Source organism: Esox lucius, chromosome 10 (genome assembly GCF_011004845.1).
Source record: "Esox lucius isolate fEsoLuc1 chromosome 10, fEsoLuc1.pri, whole genome shotgun sequence".
Taxonomy (NCBI): domain Eukaryota; kingdom Metazoa; phylum Chordata; class Actinopteri; order Esociformes; family Esocidae; genus Esox; species Esox lucius.
In genome coordinates, this window is record NC_047578.1 from 19,289,563 (window position 1) to 19,307,641 (window position 18,079).

The 18,079-nt window shown below is 40.6% G+C and overlaps 1 protein-coding gene across 4 annotated transcripts in view; it reads left to right on the top strand.

Annotated features, from left to right (window-relative positions):
- Positions 1–18,079, top strand: part of LOC105028045 (zinc fingers and homeoboxes protein 2-like) — a 35,984-nt gene that overhangs the window by 10,267 nt on the left and 7,638 nt on the right. For 3 of the 4 annotated variants that reach the window (XM_010900490.2, XM_010900491.3, XM_010900492.3), the window contains exon 2: positions 8,610–8,745. The exons of the other annotated variant lie outside the window; for it this stretch is intronic. The gene's annotated coding sequence lies outside the window, so the exon portion shown is untranslated. The remainder of the gene's footprint in view (positions 1–8,609; positions 8,746–18,079) is intronic. 4 annotated transcript variants of the gene reach the window in all.

Consider the following 18,079-nt stretch of genomic DNA (forward strand, 5'->3'; position numbering starts at 1 on the left):
CTAGTCAACCGTAACATTGGCTAGATTTTACAAAATTTTCTCAATGTAAACAAAGGTATCTTTTCATAAAAATGTGGGTGACAAATTAAAGGAAAAACCAACAAAGTCAATGTGACTTGGTATAAATTCTACGTCTCTGGAACTCTACTGGAGTGACAGAACACAATTTGTCCATAATATATTACCTAATTTGGTGTTTAGATGATGGTGGGCCAGATCACTGTCTAACACATCAGTGCCAAATGTCCCTTAGATGGTCAATAGGGTTGAGATCTGGTAACTGTGAAGGCCATAGCACTACAAAAAGAAAGAGAAAGTGTAGTTAGATTTGAATTGCATATGGTCTTATACATATAAACTTGCTTACCACATTCAGTAATATCAAAACTTACTGTGAAGCATAGTCTTCAGAAACATCCCTGAAATTGTCCGTATACCCTGCCTCAGTCCATGTTGTAGAAATGTCAAGAATGACACAGTACACTGTCGACTTCTTCAGGTCTACGGTAACATTCACAACCAGAAACCTAATGTATAAATACTAATGGATTAGAAATTACCCTTCACTTTCTCTCCTCACTCAGACCTTATCAGTTATGGCTGTCTGTAAAGGCCTTGTCAGATTTCCAAAACGTTTTTTATATCATCCATTCACAGACCACTATTAGGTAGTTACCTGCTTGTTAACACAAACAGCCACACAGTGAATCATGTGGCTGCAGTTAAATAAGTAGAGCAGGCACACCTTGTTAGAGTTCAGATGAGAATGGTCTGATAGAAAAGCCCTGAACAGGCTAATAACCACTCTTTACAATGGTGGCATCTCTGAATTGCACAATGTGTTGAACCTTAAAGCAGAAGGAGCTAAACAGGGTCCTACCTGTGACTAGATAGGTATAACTAATAGAACTTAAGACCCAACAACAGGGTTAAAGCTGGATGTCCCTTTCCCTTCCAAGATTGAAGCCAAATAAAAGGGATTTTGAGCAAACTTTCAAATCTCTCCTAGAACTCATGTCTTGGCTCAGTCTGGTCTGAAGCATCTCCAGGTCTTTGCTACCTATAGGACAAAAGGAATAGTTCATTACTGCCACATTTTAGTCATTTAGGAGACATCCAACATAGTGAGTTCATATGTTTTTGTAACAACGCTAACGTGGGATACTCTACCATCCTGTTATGTTTAAATTGCACATTGAGTATCCATGAAAGTTTATTGTTTCTGAATTGAACATATGTGATCATAGACCCTGTTTGTAGCAAATTAAAATGAAGAAAATAAATAGGTATGTGGTCACCTGTGAATGTGCTACTATATGGCTGCCATTCTCATACTGGGGTGAATCATTTTCTAACTGAAAGACAGATTTCATTAATAAAATGGCTAGTTTTCAATCAGTATTTACCAGGTCACAATGCATTGATTCTCTTCATGAATAACGATTCATTTACTTACACTTTGCCCCCTGGGGAGACAACAGATTATAGAAAAAAAATCACAGAAAAATCTAACCATTAAAATGATCATTTACGGAATCTGGCATAATTAGGCATGGATAGTTATTTATTTTGCTTTTTTTGTTTTTTTACTTATATTATAGGTTCGATATCTGTGAATATTTTGAATGAAAGGCCAAGAGGATGAATAGCAGAAAACCGCAATAACATTAGCCTTTTTTATGCAATATATTTAATCTTTAAGAAACATACACTAAAAACTACAAATGGATGGGTGAGATGTGTATTTGTGGTGAGCAAATATATTGTCTGGTAAATATGAGGGGCTTGAAGATAATTTAATCAAATTATTATTTACTACAGTAGGCAAAAGGGTTTGTGGCCCTTGGTATGGGAATCCATCAGTGGCCATTTTATTGGTCCGTGATCGGAAGAAGTTGGTCCCAGATTGGATGATGGGTACCATATTTATTGAATATTATCTGAATCCTGTAAATTTAAATTGTCAATTTTGGTGCAGTCAATTAGCTTAATTATGTTCGAGGTCAAATTATCCTGTATTTCAACAAAATATTATATGGATGCAATTATGTAACATGCAGTCTGTAATGGTGGGCAAAGGAGAAATAACCCTATTCCCAAACATCAAAGGTTTATTTTATATTTTGTATATTCTGATTGTCCGTTCTGTAAGAAGTGAACATTTTTGCATGAAAATGTAACGTCTATAATGCTTGAATCTGCCTTTTATTAATAGTTGTTCTAGTTATGCCGTCCTAATGACTGACATGAACCCACACCCTTACTCTCGGTCAAAACCTTTGTTACTTACATCTATTATTTCAACACATGTTACAACCGCATTTTTGCTGATTTGTTATCAGATTGTCAACCAAAACCTGATGTTATCTGACAGACACACTGAGTAACATGTGTTATGGGATTGGGGACAGAATTCCCTGGAAGCATGGCCATCCAATGACCCTATGTCTGGTCTTAAATTACTTTTTTGGTGAAGCATTATGTGGCCATTACTTCCCTGACTGTCGTGTGGTAACATTGATCCAAAGCTTGTTGTGATTCATAGAAAAAAAGTTGGTTTTAGTGGTTCTGTATGTTGTTTTCTTTATTTTAATACCTGGTCTAATCCCTTAATTGTATGTAACAACACATAGGAGTGGCAGCCACAGACTGCAATGCAGGCCACCTAGAAAGTAAGATTTAATTATTTTTAATAGCCCTCCATGATAATTTGTATCTCCTTAAGTGAAACTAATTATTTGTTTCTATTTACATTGTTCAAATGCTAGACACTTTTTCAATGTATGTTTGAATTGTAATTGCACCTGCTGGCAGAGACATCTGTTTTAAGATAGCGAGTGGCACCGAGATTTTGTCTCCCATACATAACAGCATGGCTCTTAAGAGTTTCAGCTCTGCAAACGTAATTGAAACGGGAGATTATCCTTGAGTGATTGAGAATGTTTGCATAACCATTGGCAACAGCAATGGCATGAATCACATTTTTGCAAACTCCTTTTTAATTGTTAAAATTTTAGGTGTGGTCGGAGAGGGTGGCTGATCGATGGATTTTGCTTTAGGTATCTGTGTGACTTACTGAAAGATTTGTCTGCTTGCTCTTGCACAGATTTTGGCAGGACAGCTACTCCTGGGGAGATTAACTATTTGTCTCTATTTTGAGACAAATAGTTAACAAAATGGGTTTTTTTGTGGAGTCCCAGAGCTTTAGAAATGGCTTTGTAACTCTTTCCAGACAAATATGAATTAACAAAAGGTTTTATTAAAGTCTTCAGAAATTTGTGGCAAGATTGCTGGCCTCAAACCTTTTTGGCTAAAACATCACTGATGGTAAGGGACAACGCTATTTATTTTGGGAAGGGCTAGGCCCAATCAGGCCTGGTGGTTACCAAAATACTAATCTCTTTCATTGGGATTATTTAACTACTGTAGGGGGAATAACTTTCTCACACTTGAATGAATGTTTTTTGTTTCACCAAGCAAGTACTGTTTTTAGGTAACACCACTGTGAGCTGAAAGTTCTTTACAAAATGACAAGACATTACAATTGCAGCTAATAAGGCTGACCGCCACATAGTTTTTTTTCAAGCCTCATAATCTGTTTGAGGCTAAACAAAAAGCATGGCAGTAATTTTCACATTTTCTAGTATTGTTACAGTCCTTTTTCTCACTCTGTAATCATACATTAACTGCATCATAGAATACAGTTGTTAGTTTTTAATAACTGAAATATTGTTTTAGTCTTATCAATGGTTCTCAGCAGTAATCAGAAAAAAAACAGATGTTTCCATATTGTCTTTAGACTAGCCGTTTTAATACTGATAATGTTGCTCCAAAATCTGGTGCTACTTGATTTTTGGTTCATGTTCAAGGAATTCATTCATCTGCATCTTATTTGAATTTCCTGCTTGCATAATTCTTGGTTTATGTGAACTTGGCAAGCAAGTACTTGTGCAATTCATGTGGTGAAAATATAAACAATGTGCTCTGAAGACCTTACCAAAATGAGCATGTGCAAAGCTGAAAATCACATGCCCAGTACTTACTTTTGGCTTGGTTCTTGCCTTCTTTTCCTTATGCCAGGTTTGCCTAAATGGACCTATGCTATGTTTTGCAACATCCACTACTGCATTATGAAAAGTAGTAAACTGATCCTGTATATAATTCTACTGCTAGTAAAATTATATTTATTTAACATATTCATTAGCAATGTTGTACAACACCCTGTGTCAACTGTATGAATGTAATTGCTCACTTACACAAAAACTGGTAATGGCCCCTTTTCCCTTGATAAGGTTATGTAAGTTTTGGTTGAAGATGAAAAAGACTATAAAGTGCTTCTCAAAAGTATTCAGGCTCTTGGATGTCTCCACATTTTATGGTGTGACAGCATGAAGTCGTAATGGATTTCATCAAGAGTGATCAACACAAAAAAGTCTAATTCTGCAGATTGTTCAAAATGTATTAGAAATATAAAACAGCAAATTATTGTTTGAGTAAGTTTTCACCTCCTTTGCTATGAGACACCTAAGAGCTGTGGTGCAACCAATTGTCTTTGGAAGTCACAATTAGTTGGCCTACCTGTGTGCAATTAAGGTGTTTCACATGATTTCAGGTTAAATCCATCTGTCTTACAAATATTCCACTGTTGGATATTAGAAATTCCTTACAACAGCTACAAAGACAAACAGACATTCAAAGCCAATTCAGAATAAGGTTATTCTAAACAGGGGTAGTATCCCCCAGTGCACAAGTCCATTATTAAAAAATGTAGATAATATGGCATGGATTTTACTGTGAATCTGTCAATAACCAACTGTCCTCAAACATTGAGTATCTGGGTGAGAAGGGCACTTGTCAGTGAGGCCAGCAAAATGCCTGTGGGAACTCTAAAGGAGTTACAGACTTCAATGGCTGAGCTGGGAGACACTGCATGCCTGGATGCTTCACAAAAGTGGTTGTCATGGGAGTGTCAAACGGGAAATTATTCACATCAAATCTTAACTAGAGTTTATCAGATGGCATGTATGAGACACTGAGCACGTGGGTGAAGAATGTATGGTCAGATAGCACCAAAATAGCTATTTTTTTTAAGCACTATGTTTGGGGCAAGCCTAACATACTGTACATCATACTGAGAACACCATCCTTACCGTGATGCATGGAGGGGTCAGCATCACACTATGCGGACGCTTCTAGGAGGCAGGGACTGAGAGACTGGTCAGGATTGAGGGAAGGATGAACAGAACAAAATACAGAGAGGTCCTTGCAGAAAATCTGATCCGGAGCATAAAGGACCTCCACAGGACTGGCATGAAGATTGTTTTGTTGAAAGATAGATGACCCAAAGCACACAGCCAAAACAAGGTTGGAGTGGCTTTGGGACAAGTATGTGAATGTCTTTGAGTGGCCCAGGCTGGACCTCAATCCATTTGAGAATATGTTGAGAGAGTAAAAAATTGCTGTTCAACAAAGGTCCCCATCCAACTTGATGGTGCTCGAGCAATTTTTCAAAGAATGGGCAAAAACAGTATGCAAATATAAAGAAAATCATAATGGGGGAAATAATTTGACTTGGCATTATATCTACTGTACAGTGGGGCAAAAAAGTATTTAGTCAGCCACTAATTGTGCAAGTTCTCTCACTCAAAAAGATGAGAGAGGCCTGTAATTGTCATCATAGGTACACTTCAACTATGAGAGACAAAATGAGAAAAGAAAATCCAGAAAATCACATTGTAGGGTTTTTTATGAATTTATTGGTAAATTATGGTGGAAAATAGGTATTTGGTCAATAACAAAAGTTAATCTCAATACTTTGTTATATACCCTTTGTTGGCAATGACAGAGGTCAAATGTTTTCTGTAAGTCTTCACAAGTTTTCACACACTGGTGCTGGTATTTTGGCCCATTCCTCCATGCAGATCTCCTCTAGAGCAGTGATGTTTTGGGGCAGTCGTTGGGCAACACAGACTTTCAACTCCCTCCAAAGATTTTCTATGGGGTTGAGATCTGGTGACTGGCTAGGCCACTCTAGGACCTTGAAATGCTTCTTACGAAGCCACTTCTTCATTGCCCGGGCTGTGTTTGGGATCATTGTCATGCTGAAAGACCCAGCCACGTTTCATCTTCAATGCCCTTCCTGATGGAAGGAGGTTTTCACTCAAAATCTCACAATACATGGCCCCATTCATTCTTTCCTTTACATGGATCAGTCGTCCTGGTCCCTTTGCAGAAAACCAGCCCCAAAGCATGATGTTTCCACCCCCATGCTTCACAGTAGGTATGGTGTTCTTTGGGTGCAACTCAGCATTCTTTCTCCTCCAAACACAACAAGTTGAGTTTTTACCAAAAAGTTATATTTTGGTTTCATCTGACCATATGACATTCTCCCAATCCTCTTCTGGACCATCCAAATGCACTCTAGCAAACCTCAGACGGACCTGGACATGTACAGGCTTAAGCAGGGGGACATGTCTGGCACTGCAGGATTTGAGTCCTTGGCGGCGTAGTGTGTTACTGATGGTAGCCTTTGTTACTTTGGTCCCAGCTCTCTGCAGGTCATTCACTAGGTCACGGAGGGTGTTCTGGGATTTTTCTTCACCGTTCTTGTGATCATTTTGAGATCATTTTTGAGATCTTGCGTGGAGCCCCGGATCGAGGGAGATTATGAGTGGTCTTGTATGTCTTCCATTTTCTTATAATTGCTCCCACAGTTGATTGCTTCACACCAAGCTGCTTACCTATTGCAGATTCAGTCTTCCCTGCCTGGTGCAGGTCTACAATTTTGTTTCTGGTGTCCTTTGACAGCTCTTTGGTCTTGGCCATAGTGGAGTTCGGAGTGTGACTGTTCGAGGTTGTGGACAGGTGTCTTTTATACTGATAACAAGTTCAAACAGGTGCCATTGATACAGGTAACGAGTGGAGGACAGAGGAGCCTCTTAAAGAAGTTGTTACAGGTCTGTGAGAGCCAGAAATCCTGCTTGTTTGTAGGTGGCCAAATACTTATTTTACAGAGGAAAAATCCTACAATGTGATTTTCTGGATTTATTTTCTCATTTTGTCTCTCATAGTTGAAGTGAACCTATGATGAAAATTACAGTCCTCTCATCTTTTTAAGTGGGAGAACTTGCACAGTTGGTGGCGGACAAAATACTTTTTTGCCCCACTGTATATGGAGGCTGTACTGTAAACCTTCTACTGCAGCTTCACCAACATAATTTAATGAATGTAGTTACCCCTGTTTACAGAAAATTAATCAGCTAGACTCTTTCACCCCCTGCTCATAGCCCATTAATTACCAGCCCAAAATATCTGCGTATTTAGCAATATGCTAATTAAAATATTATGCAAAATATAAATTTTTATTCTGGTGACTTTTATCGTTAGGCCAACGGTGAGATGTCAACATTTCAAACACTTAAATGTAGGCCATTAGCACCCCACAGCAGTTGGCTAATTTTTAAGTATTTTGTATTTCATATTATGATTCCATGTAAGAGCTATTAACCTGTTGCTAGACTACATTATGACAGTTGCCTTCAAAACCACAAGTGATTTAGAATTAGAGGTCAAAGGGACAAGCTTCAACTGTGTCCCTCTTGAACTCTGTCTCCAGCAGTATCAACCAATGTACAAACTGTTGGCGTATACGACTCATTGGCTAACCTTTAGTTCAACCGTTGTATTATATCCTTCTAATTGGAGGGCTCCTAGAACCATCTTACTGCATGTAGGGTTATTCATTCAATAACAGTGAAATGTGATTCTCTGTGAATTGAGTAGGACTAGTCATTTTGGAACACATTATTGATTAATATGAGGTAGTTCTGTATGATAATCACTTCCTGACATTCTCATGTGGTTGCAATGCTCTTGGTGACTAAGCAGCAGTTTCAGGTGGATAGATGATGTCACTCCTGTGGGCTTCAGCTCCCTTGAAAGCCGTGTTGTCGTGCTCTGTGGTCTGCAGCAGTGACCTCATCCTGGGGGGGAGCCTCTCAGTCGCTCTGTGGTTGTACTGTAAGTTCTGCAGCGCCTCTCATCGTGGGCCTAAGTGCTAAATGTGTGGTAAAGGATGACTCAATTTTGTAAATGTGTCAGTCTTTATGGCTTATTAAGACTTTTTGTTGACTTTGTTCTGTAAGTAACATGTAGAGTTTGTTGCGCTTTCTGGTAAATTTGCAGCATTTTCAAGTAAGCAGTAAAAACAAGATGGGTTCCACCTGGCAGGATAACACAGCTTTCTGCCTAGCACCATATTTACGTGTTCCATCTTTTTGGGTTGTTTTTAAACTTTCCCTTTCATCTTTTTATCCTACTATGACACTTTAAACTGACCAACCAGTTTAATTCGTAACTGCATTCATCGACAAGTCGTTATGTGAATAATTCTAATAAGTAAAGGGCAATGAAACAATAAGTCCCAGGTGGTGTTTGTCATTCAAATAACCTTCCAAAGCTGTCCGGTTTTCTTTCAGCACACGTTTCCAAGGTAACAACCTTCTATTTTTCTGCAAACACAAAGCGGTGCAGTTTTCAGGGCCTTTGCGAAGCTCTGCCTTCGAGCTGCCCCCCCCCCCCCCGCCACTGACATTCTTGTCTCGTCTCAGATTCCAGAGGAGGCTACCCAGAGTTCCGCTGGACCAGAGAGCAAAGGGGAGCTGGAGAGGGGAGAGAGTGGAGGCGGAACTGGAGCGAGATAGGAGGCCTCCCCCCAGGGAAGCCCCGCCCTACTGTAGAAGTGCAGTGAGTACCCTTTCACTACGGGACAACTGTCAGGTGGGGGCGGGATGCTCGGGGGGAGATTCTACTACTAGCGCATTGTATTGGCTATGCTTGCTCACATTTAGAAATAACATCGAGTCCGTGATGCCTTCCATTGACATCATATTAGCAAGTTTTCCATTTTTGTTGTACTTACATTGTCCTTCAATGTGATATGGCTAAAGCCACATTCATGCCAACATACCGTTTCTATCCCATTGAATACAGGAGCAGTAAATACGAAGTGAACGGCTTCTGATCTAACTTAATTTCAAATAATATATATGTAGCCTATGCAACAATTCAGAATGCAAATTCAACAGAATGCATAGAATATTTGCTAGCTAATATTGCTAGCTAGCTTTAGTTAACTAGCTAGTATGGCAGACCATTAATACTTTCAAGTTGCTTTCTAATGGAGGCATTCACATTCAGAACACTTTGCCAAAACAATTAGCCTCATATGTAAATTACATGTACTGTTTACTTTGTTTTTAACGAAACAAATAAATTGAAACGAAATAATGTTGGAAGATTTCTGTTTCACCTGCAGATATCTGCTCTTTACACAACCAATGTAGGGGATATGCTGTGTATATATGTACTATAATGCTATAATCCCCTCTCTTTCTCCTTTCTGGATTTCAAGACATGCTATTAATGTTGTATATTCATCCAAATTGTATCAAGAAGTTGTAGATCACTTTGTTCTAACTGGAGGAGTGTTATAGAACTTCCAAAGTAGTAGAACTCTAGCTCTGTGCACTCATGCCTATATACAAATCAGTACCTAAATTGGAATGGAATGACATTACAGAAAACGCTTTAACATGACGTCAGAGAGCAGTATGGGTTGAGAGACATTTTGAACTCATTCCTCCTGCTAATTGGGCAACTTTTTAAAATGTTTCCTTATGTGAGTGAGGGAAATGCTCTTCACTCAGAGGGCTTAATGTATTGTCAAAATGAAACATAGAGGATTGTAAATACAGCTTTGATTTCATACAAGCAAGCCAAACACCAGTCCAAATATGTTCACTTCACATTTCTATACCATAAAGCTCATGTCATCTCCATTCTCAGCATTTATGATCACTGTTTGATGCACACATACAGGATAAGATGACATCATAGCCTGGCTGTTCTATACAGAATGTGCATATGTACACTGATCAACCATAACATTATGACCACATGCGAGGCATGGACTCCACTAGACCTCTGAATGTGTGCTGTGGTATCTGGCACCAAGACGTTAGCAGCAGATCCTTTAAGTCCTGTCTGTCCAGCACATCCCACAGATGATCGATTGGATTGAGATCTGGGGAATTTGGAGGCCAAGTCAACACCTTGAACTCGTTTTTGTGTTCCTCAAACCATTCCTGAACCATTTTTGCTTTGTGGCAGGGCACATTATTTTGCTGAAAGGGGATAATGACATAAGAGAATAACGTTGCCATGAAAGGGTGCACATGGTCTACAACAATGCTTAGGTAGGTGGTATGTGTCAAAGTAACATCCACATGAATGACAGGACCCAAGGTTTCCCAGCAGAACATTTTTCAAAGCGTCACACTGCCTCTGCCGGCTTGCCTCCTTTCCATAGTGCATCCTGGTGCCACGTGTTCTCCAGGTAAGCGACACACACGCACCTGGCCATCCACTTGATGTAAAAGGAAACATGATTCATCAGACCTGGCCAACTTCTTCCATTGCTCTTTGGTCCAGTTCTGATGCTCACATGCCCATTGTAGGGGCTTTCAGCAGTGGACAGGGGTCAGTATGGGCACCCTGACTGGTCTGCGGCTACGCAGCCCCATACTCAACAAACTGCCATGCACTGTGTATTCTGACACCTTTCTATCAGTACCAGCATTTTCAGCAATAGCTCGTCTGTTGGATCGGACCACGCGGACCAGCCTTCACTCCACACATGCATCAGTGAGCTTTGGCCACCCATGACCCTGTCCCCAGTTCACCGCTTTTCCTTTCTTGGACCACTTTTGATAGGTACTGACTACTGCAGACTGGGAACACCCCACAAGGGCTGTAGTTTTGGAGATGCTCTGAACCTGTCATCACAATTTGGCCTTTGTCAAAGTCGCTCAGATCCTTACGCTTGCCCATTTTTCCTTCCAACACATCACCATTGAGGACAGAAAGTTCACTTGCTGCCCAATATATCCCACCCACTGACAGGTGCCATGATAGCGAGATTATCAGTGTTATTCACTTTACCTGTCAGTGGTCATAATGTTATAGCTGATCGGTGTATGTTTTTTATGATGAAACCAGTAATGCATGCTTGCTGCATTTTGTCAACGGCAAAGAGCTAAAAAACAAAAAAATATTTTCACCATTGGCAAAACCATGCAGCTCACATTCAAATATGGCCACATTGAATTATCCTCGTAAAAACAGACAACCCTGTGGTAAAACAGTTGATCTGTTCACCTTGTTGGCAAAAAAAAAAAGCAGAAGATCCTAGAGTTCTGTTTTCTTTTTTAAACCATGTGTTTTTAACAGCATAAATGCTAGTGCTCCACAGTTCACATGAAACTTTTCTAAAACAGGTCAGTTGTAGGGTTATTTGGGGTAAAGGGTTGACTTTAAATAAGGTTCCCCATGTGCCATTTTATCTCAGCATACCCAAACCGGCAGGCATACATTGACACACTGTTAATCAAGATTTCTGTCACAATTAATTAATAAGATGCTAACTAGGTAAGAGATCGCAGTTAGAAACTAGCTGATGATTAGTCCAGTAGGGTATGTGAAGATGCTTCAGGCAGTTTATTTATAGCTACAGTGCTGCATCAGTTGGGCTACATGTGATAATTTTTATTGCTGATGGCATACATAGGCAATACACATGGCCTCAAATGTGAAAAGAATTTTCAAAGAATTTTACCAAAAAGACTGTTACTGGGCATGTTTTAAGGTAGGAATAATATTTTAAATTGTGTCCCAGTCTGCGTAGGCCAGGTGCCTCGTGTGTAAAGGGTTAATTCAGTGGTGGTGTATGAAAAGTGGACACATCATTAGAAAACTCTCAGATCGGTGGCGGCTCCTGATGGTTAATCAGATGGTTAATCATGCAGTGCAGTGTTTGTGTTATCAACAGCCTACACACACAGATCCATACTAGCACAATACTAACTACACACACGTATCACTGTTTTTTTAGGGCTCATTACATTTTTTTCAGTGTGGTTGAGATTTTAACGAGCTCAATAACATCCCCATTTCTATCGTTGCTTGTTCCATCTGCTCTAGTTTATTTTCCATATGTCTGTCTTTTTCAGGAGAACAAGCATGCGAACAAAATGCATGTACTGGATTTAAACAATATGTAGCAGCATCCATGTTTTCTCCACAATATCCCAAACTGGGTATAGCCACCATGGGTGAACGTTTTGGTTGTTGAACTACAACCATATAACCCCTGGTATACGCCTTTATTCAGATGATGTATAATCTAGGGTTGCATAAAGGTCCATATTGTGTTTGGCGATCCATTTCCACTGAAATGAATGGGCCACATAAAAAACGGCACTTTACTGTATTTATTTGAAAGTTGAAGCGTGACCCATCTGAGGTTTATTTGTGAAATGGTGTGTCACCAAGGGGCATCAGCTGCCCTGACAGTCTTTGATACATCTCACACTTCACTACATTTGTTAAACAATTCATCCAAGTGATAACCTGCCGGGACTGATGGAATAACTGTCAGGAAAACATTGCTTTTGGGGCAGATTTCAACTAGGGAACCATATTTCAGGTCTTTCAACAGCTGGCATGACAGCAGGTTTTCCTTCTCAATCAATAAATATGTCCTAAATCGCCCAGTAAGTTGACTCGATTCACCGACAAGCAGCCATTGCTGCCTACTGCAGCTGGAGTCAGTGTGTGTACCTGTGATCAAGGCCACAAATAAAGGGCAGCTGTAACGTACAAACCAACAATGTTGCGTCAACTAAGTGTTTATGCCTTCCCACTCAGAGCACCATAAATGACTATGCACACATCACTAAGAACGTCCAGCCTTTAAAAGCCATGCAAGGATGGCCATATAATTAGAAACATACCTGCCATCAAGTCCTACTTTTTCATGACAAGCACACCTTGTTGATGCCAGATGCTCTGCCCCCTGAGTGGCATCAAGGGACCCACGGCATGTCTTTCCTTGGGTCTCACCTGTGGGCATACCCTTGCTACGTGGGAGACTTTATTCAGCTTCCATATTTTGACTGTGTTTAGTCATTTTTGGCTGCTATCACAATTAACCCACGTCTGCCATCTCACTTGTAACTCACACGCATGTATCCTACGTACTCATGCAGGGTTTCTTTTGGATGGACATATTTTGGATCGAATACGGTCTTCATCCTTTGTCTAAAAAGGTTGACATTTTAGCCTGTTTGTAGGTTTTTTCCCCCCCTATACATACATCTTTGCTGTTGAACTTCAGACAAACTCAGACCACTTTTTTTTCCCCCATTGTCTCCATCCAACTGCCTCCTCTCTCGCTCCCCCCCATCGAATCCGTTACCGTTGCTTCACCTCTAAACACTTTGGGAAAGAAGCCATGGAAGTGTGACGCTTCACTGGATCCAGTTCCTGCTGGACATCCCCACATGTAGAGAAACAGCTGGCCGCCACACAGTGATTCAGCACACACCCCTTCCAGATTTTTCTCGCTCAGAGATCCTCGACGTAGCCCTTTTCCCAGTCTGTGCAAATGAAGGGTTCGGCCACCACAGTCAACGTCACACTGTGATGGCCTAAAGTATTGTTTCATAACTTCCCGTAAGAGACCGCCAGCATTTACATTTGAGAGGCATGATGTTTTAGCTTTTCTTTTGCAGGTCAGTGGTCAGCAGTAAAATATTTACTGCGTTTTTGCCCTTGTTTGAAGTGACCACAAATCCTTCTTTACCACAATGTAAGGATCAATGGTTTCTTTGTCTGCAGGGGTGTAGGGAGGAATGCATGAGGGGAAAAAAAGCGTTTTCCAGATCGCTTAAACAAGCAGCACAAGATGTGCAGCCAAAATATTTCCCTGCTTGGCTGGCGTTTTTGAAATAAACGTCTTTAATGTGTGGAGTTTGCAGACAAGATGGAGTCCTCATTGCTCTGAGAACAGCAGTCCCTGTGGATGTCATGTGGTTTCATCCCTTTATTCACAGGTGGGCGGGACAGGATTCTGCCTTAACACACACTGCTAATCCTTTGTCTGTCCTTGTGTGTTCATCTTTCAGTGGTTTTGTTGTACTTTTTTTCAAAGACTGGATTTAGAGATGTTTTTATGAACTGAGAGAGGCTCATCATTTTGAAATGTGTATACAGAAGAATATGAACGTGGTGAATCATGACAAAAGAATATTAGTCAGTTGTTATACTATTATTGTTGCCTCAAAATTGGAAATACATTGGACACACTACAAACCTGAACATATATTAATGTACTTCAAAAGTATGAAAGAGAAGCTGAAATGAAACCGAGTGAAACAATTGCCACAAAAAAGCTATTGGAGGAGGTTTAAACACTCGTCTCCGGTTTGGTGGTTGCCATAGCAACACGCCAGTCCCCTGGCCTTCTCCAGAGAATTCACCCCAGTAGCCTGGACCGAAATCTGCCATCAAAGTTTCAGGGGCATCGTTCTGAACATTAAGAACTGAACATTGTAAGAGTTGTTTGGTATGAACCCCTACACACAATCTGCCACAGACTTGCCCCAACCATTATATAGCACTGTTTTGCAGGCTGCTACGCCTTCTTTTTTCTTACTAAACCCTCATATCTGTGAGCCAACTTGGACCGAACAGTACAGTCAAATGTATCATGATTAATTCATAAGCATGAATATAAGACATTTCCAAATGGAGGAAGTTTCTATTGCAAAACCGTGATGACTGGTTACAGATATATTGTGCTACATTTTTACAGTTGAATGACAACTGTGGCAGTACAGTTTAAAATATGTATTCTGTAAGGAGCCCTGTGGACGATAACTCGCGCATTAGGCTAGAAGCTTGCTTGGTTCTGTTCATTTATTCTACATGATTAAAGGGGGGCATGAGTGAATGAATTTAGTAACTGCTGGCTTACGCTACATTTGTTGTGGTTTTCATTACGTAGCGTATTACGACATTTGTTTCTGTCAGTTTGTATCTATTGACTCTATTGCGTAGCTTTTGGTTTTGCGAGAAGCTGTATATTGTACACTTTTACACTGACACTGAAGATATTAAACCTGACCTATGTTGCCAAAGACAACAGCATAGTGCATAACTTTCCATGAGCTATTCCCCTAGAAGGTAACGGTCTAACCACTTCAATTACACTGACTTACGAAACACCAAAGGGGGACTAATGCGATTACGTCCGTTGTCTCCATGCAGAACTGATAAGGTATTAAAGGGCGGCCTGATGAGATTTAAATTAATTCTGGGCTCATTCAAATTCAGCTGTCTCATTGAGATGAGCTGCTCTATTGTTTGGGTTTGGTCTCTTCTCAATGTGGCGGAGCAGTTCTTAACTAAACATTTAACCAAATAGAGCCAGGTTTAGCCGATGAGCCGGGACTTCACATGCTTTTAAAATCATACCCATGCAACATTTCCCCAAGTGCAGTGCATTCTCAATATGGGATGTCAGTCAGTCACCACCTTTGATATGGAAATTACTCCAGGGAGAAAAGAAAACATGATCTTTTCTAGAACTGCTTGTTTGGACTGTATGCCGCCGCATTTGTGAATGAACTACATTCTCTAAGAGCTTTGGAGGACGACTCCTAAATGTAAAAATGTTGTCTCTGAATGAAAATCTGCATTGATTTGAAAGAACAAATGGTGCCTCATTATATTTAGGAGCTGTAGCCTAAATCACACATTAATCCTTATCCTTACTGTCGATGTTCTGAGGATATAATCATAGTTTCGTAGTAACTAGGAAGTCACAGTGATTTCTCAGAACAGTGAAGACCTTTGTAAGCCAACCCGTTGTATAAAGCCTTTTTTGCAAGGCTTACAGTGCATCTCAACCAATGACAGTGCTTGTTTTGACCAAGCTGTTGTAGGATACAGAATTGGCCTACAGTTATCCAGTACAAAATGTTTTTGAGCCCTCCATGATATGCTTGTCAGCACGCTCTCGGTTGGACTCAGTCTTCTCTTGTGTCTTTACCCTTCTCTCTTTCTGTTGTGATGGGAGAGCTGACTGCGGGCAGGGCTGTGTTAAAGTGACTCAGTAGAGGCTGCCTCTGGGGTTTCACCCGGTCTGCTCTGGATGTACTCAACATTGATCATCCACAATGAATCATTGCGTTTGTTCTCTCAACTGGCGTTGAAGGAGCTCAACGCACCATTTTGAAATATTCAGCACTGTGCCCTGTGCACCTCCCTGTACATCCCAGGCAAGTCACTACAGTCTTCTTTAGAAATACTTGCCTTGATGTTAGGCAGTGTACGTCCCCCACCAATGAAGTGAGTGAATCAGCCAGTGCATATGAGGTTTAGGTCACATCCCAGGCAGTCTGGAGGCCGGCTTAGGTGTCGTCGTCGTCGTCGTCCCCCGGCTGCCTGGCGCTTTCGGAGTTAGCCGAGGACACGAGACAGACAGGCTCATGCATGTTTGATCAACCCGGCGCTGCCGGCCTCCGTGGCGTGGCGAAGGCCTGCCCAGGCGAGCGTCACGGATCAGCCGGAACGGATCGTCCCGACGGGGTTCTCTGAGGACCCTTCACCGCACACTGTTCACCGCGGCTGTTCACAGCTCCGCTCCACTGCAGCCCTCCTCGCCTAATTAGCACCTGCGAGAAGAAATTGTTAATATGCAGCGGTGCGGTAGCAGAAGGGCACCTCGCTGTCTCTGCTGTTGCCATAGTGACAGCATGGAAATGAAGGCAGTCTTTAACGTATTTTTTTTTTTCCTGTTCATTTTTAATAAGGAGCCGCTGCATCTATTTAATTTAGGGAGAAGGATGTGTCCAAATAATACTGATGTAAGAATTATTGATTAATCTCCTTTGAGTTCATTATTCACTTCTTGGCAATATTGGCATGGCAATTAACACTTGGGGAGCCCTGGAGGCTGCATTGTTTTTGAGAGGCATGTGTGTACTGACATTCTTCCCTACTTCAAGGCAGCGGTTCCCAAACTGGGTGCACAGAGATGATCCACATTTCTATTTATTCTTATTTTTATTTATTTTTTACATGACATGTTCTTAAACCTGGGTAAGATGGACATGGGAGGCTCACCAATATGTTTGTATCCACAGTACTCAAACAAGCATTAGCAATAGCACATAGCAATTGAAATAAAGTGTACACTTTTCTTTCTGCCTAATGGCAAAATGGGTACAATTGCAGGAAATTGTCTTAAACTACAACATTTTCTCTCCCTTGCCGAGAGTTGGACATTTTAAAATGTTTCTTCCCAAGGCCTATTACCTTTTTTATTGTGCCAAGCACGGCCCGAAGTCATGTGAAACTCTTGGCTATTTTTATCTGATTTGTGTGGGTTATGATTATGAGGGGGTCCCTGATGAATTTGCAATGAAAAGGGGTCCCTAGCTCCAGAAAGTTTAAGAACCAGTGCTTTAAGGGACATCTTTTATGATGATGTCATAGGCTTTTTGTTCAAAGAGAAGTGACCGGAGTTGCCTGGCATGTTTCCCTCTTAAGCTGAAGATCCCTGCAGTGTGTTGACTGACATAGAGCTGGGAACACAAAGCTTTTTACCATTAACAAGATTCCTTTGATTAAGGAATATTGGCCTGGTTCTGTCAGTTTCGCCTCAGAAACATGCTGTGCTTTGCTGCGTCACATGAGTAGTCAATACTGCATGCAAACTCCAGGAAGGAAGTCTTATGATCTTGGTGTCATGCTCCTTTAGGCACATGCACACGATGCAGCCTATGTACTTTGTCAGGCCCTATGTGGATAAATTATTATTGATCAATTCATGTTTTTCCACACGTCTCATGGTGTTGGTAAATATTTCATTTCAAAGTTTAAATAGATAGGTTTTTACAGTCTGTTGTGCAATTGTAACTAAACATACATATATCTGGATATCAAACAATTTTAGCTTGCCTCTAAATTCAGATAGAGGAAAAAAAATATAATTACCAACAAGTATTTGGACAAAAACGTTTGTTTTCTTTTTGCTCTATACTATAAGGTTGAATTTGGGAACTATTATCAGGTTATAGACCCTTAGCTCTTAGTTGAGGATATTGTGTTCATATTTGTTTCACCATTTAGAAATGACCTTTTTATACAGAATCCCCCAATTTCAGGACACCAC